Source organism: Vanellus vanellus (assembly GCF_965231255.1).
Source record: "Vanellus vanellus genome assembly, contig: HAP1_SCAFFOLD_53, whole genome shotgun sequence".
Lineage (NCBI taxonomy): Eukaryota > Metazoa > Chordata > Aves > Charadriiformes > Charadriidae > Vanellus > Vanellus vanellus.
In genome coordinates, this window is record NW_028128477.1 from 1,267,770 (window position 1) to 1,271,466 (window position 3,697).

The following is a 3,697-nucleotide window of genomic DNA, read 5'->3' on the forward strand; positions in this document are numbered from 1 at the left end:
GGAACCGCCTGTGAAAAAAACTGATGCAATCTCTCATGTTCCCTCCCTCAGCTGCGCAAAGACACTTACTTGCAGCAGTGTTATTTCTCCCAGCAGCAGTGTTATTTCTCCCAGCAGAAGAAGAGCTGGGCATGAGTACCCCCTCTTCTTGTCCCATCAGTAGCACACAGAGGGTGTTGGTCTGTTATTACCAGGATTCCTTATGGCAAGTCACCGCTTGCCTGGTGCCACAGCTGGGGGGCTTCAGCACAAACGTGCAGCAATGATCTCAGCCAGGGGCACAGACAGGACGAGCTGGAGCCGTTCCTGTGGCAGACAGAGCTGTGACATGGTGGCAGAGCTCAGTCCAGCTGGTCTTCAAGGACAGCCTCCTCCAAGCTCTGCTATAGTCCAGTTCGCAATTCAATCTAACCCTGAAAGGCAATTCAAGGGCACCAGAATGAGTGTTTACTCCTTCAGGAACAGTTTGAGGAGAAACAAAGCCACTGTGTGGCCACTGCTGAGTTTCAGAGAGCAGGTGGAGCTATATGGGAGATTCTCTACATCCTCTTTGCCTCAGTCTGCCCCAGCAAGGTCTCCCAGGGCTCTGCGACTCGGGGCAGGAATCTGGAGGAACACCACCAGCAGTGGATTGTTCCCAAGTCACCTTAACTAAGACAATCCTCACCAGTCTATGGGACAGGAGGGGTGGCAGCTGCGGGCGATGACAGGGTAAGCCAATGTGCCAGCGTGTTCAATGACACTCCGTAATCATTGAAAGGCCATGGAGGTTGAGGGAGGGAACATAGAGGTACATAGACAGGCCAGAGGGATGGGCCAAAAATAATATCATGATGTCCGATAAAGAGAACTCTGAAGTCCTGCCCTTGAGGTGCACTAAGCCCATACAATGACAGAGGGCAGGGGCGGTGTGGCTGGGTGGCAGCTTTGCGGGAAAGGCTCTCGTGGTCCTTCAGTTTCATTAGGCAAAACAGGAGCCAGGGGCAAAGAAGGCCAAGGGTGAAGGAACTGCACTGTTGGACTAAAGGCAGTCCTTGCTCCTGCACACAGAATTCCAGCCACAAGTAGCTCTGTGCTCATTTAATATTTGGTTGGCTGCCTCGAGAAATTGTCCCTGACACACCCTTGGCTGGGCTCAAGCAGCATCTTGTCTGGGAAGCTCTCCTAACAAACAGCCTCATCCCAACTTCACTGCGTGGTCTGTAAACGGAGAGGCAAGCCCTGCAGTCAAAGTGGAAGGTTTGTGGGTGATGGTGGTGACTGAAATGACCCACAATGCATCTTTGGTGTGGCTTTCTGGATGCTCAGAACCAATGGACCTCTGAAGGAAAGTCAATCTGGAATTGGAGCTTACAGAAAACACATTTAAAACTCTTTTCTACTGAGCCGCTTGGAGCAGCAAAATTCCTGTTAGTGTTTGCCTGTGTAAAGGTTGTATGGGAAGTGCACAGCATAAAACAGACCATGCAGCTTGAGCTAAAATATACGTTAAGGAGGAAAAGGATGTTAGAAACTCAATAAGCAGGTGATTGAACCAGGGAAATGCCCTAGGAGATCCCACTGTCTTAAAGTAGCAGATCCCACTTCTCCAGCCTGTCAAGTTTACGTTAGTCATTGTAAAGTGAAAAAGGAAGCCGGTGCCATTGGAACCCTGTGGTGTGCCATGTATGATTCACAGGATCTCCTGAGAGAAATGGATGACGAGGTAAAGAATGTGAAAAAAAGACACCCGTAAATTGAAGGAGGAGGAATTTCCAAAAATAAAGAGAATCATCATAATGAAAATTTGAGAGGAAGATCTCAGGGTAAACAGACATAGACCCTGGTTACAAATTAAACAGCTGGACTTAGAAGTTGGACAAGCGCAAGATTTAGAAACAGAACTAAAGGTTTTAGAAAATGAGCTACAGAAAGCTGGAACAGCAGAGTAACATATAGTCACAAAGAGAAGTCACAACCAATCTAGACCCAAGGTGGGAAAATGTCAGCTTCCAACCAAGGCAATGAAAAGGATTAATGTGAAAAGATCCATCAGGTCAGCCTGCATAGTAAGGGAAAGCAATATTTATTATGCTGTAGATGCAGAAGGCAATAAGCATTGGATTTTGCCTCAGAATATTCAAGGAGAGTTTATCGAAGTTCATGCGTGAGCTCAGACAAACACTCTGAGCAGCGAGTGGGGGCCTAACTTGAAGAAGGATGTATATCTCTGGTGTAGGAACTGCCTTTCTTGTGCCATGACCCATGCAGACAACCCTGGATCAAAAGCCCAACTCCAGCACCAACATATTGGAAGCCCACGGGCACAACTGCAGATCAATTTTGTGGGACCTCTGTAAGTGACAGCTTGAAACACCAAACACATCTTGGTAGTAGGAGATCCTTTTAGTATATAGACAGAAGCCCCCCCTTGCAAAACCAACATGATGGCCACCACTGTCAATCTGCTCTTTTAACTGCTCCACACCATAGAGTCTGATCTCAGCACTCACTTTATCACAATAATTATGCATGAGCACTGCAAAGCCTAAACGTAAGATGTGCTACCCTGTCTCTGGCAACCCGTGCGGCAGAGGAGAGGCAAAAGCCAGTAACGGGGTTTGGATGTTGAAGGTGGGGTCCAGCAGAGATGAGGCGTCAAGGGAGTGGATGGGGAGAGATAGGCAAAGGTGAGACAAGTTCTGATCTTGATTGTGGGGCCACTACTGTTGTAGGAGCACGACTGGCCCGCAGCTGGCCCCAGCAGTTTGGGGACAAGAGGTTTATCACAAAACCGCTCTTCCCAGCAGAGCCAAGATAGGGGCAGAGGGAAAGGGGAACGGCAGGCCAAGGGAAGATGGCTGGCATGGTGATGATTCTGAGGGCAGTTCCACAGCAGCAGCCTGGTTGACCCTCAGGGGACTTGCTGGCCAGCAGTCATTCTGAGGTCATCCAGCGCATCAGAGTCCCCACCCAAAAGGAACTCCATCCTTGGGGAGGGGAGGGGGTGAGGCAGGTGGAAGAGGCCCACCTGGGTTCTGATCCTGGGGACACCTCTGTTACAGCAACCTGACCAACCATGGCAGACAGAAGGGCAGGTGGGGCTCATGGCCACCTGGCTCAGGACAAGCCCTGACATTGGCGGAAAATCTTCTCCTTATCTCCAGGTTGAACATCCCCTCTTTCACCCAACACTCGTCTTTCATCCTCTTAATATGCACCAAATTGGTGAGCCTATCTCTGCATTTTTTTGACCTCCTCCTAGGTTCTGACAGGCTGCAAGGAGGTCCCCCTAAGCCTTCTTTCTGCTCTTGACCTTCCTTGCAACCACTGGCTCAAGGGGAGCTTTGCCTTCCTAAAAACAGTGACGTCAACAGAGATAAGTTTCTTCCTTGTCATGTCCTTGCTGTCACCTCCGGGCAGCTGCTTCATGGCCCCTGTCAGAGCCAGCCTCGTCCCTCTACACTCACCCAGCCTCCCTGCCCACCTCCCCCCTCCCCCCCCCCCCCGCCCCCAAATGCATTATCATCACGGGAAGACTTGTGGTACACAAAGAGGTTTCTAGGGCAATCAAAACCACGGTCAGTGTAGAGAGAGGGAAACAAGGGTGGGCTCTTTTTGTGCTGTATTATGTTAGTGTAAGATATCTACCCATATAGACACACAGCAAAAACGGATCCTTCCGAGAGCTGGTCTGACACCTTCCATCTATCCAGAA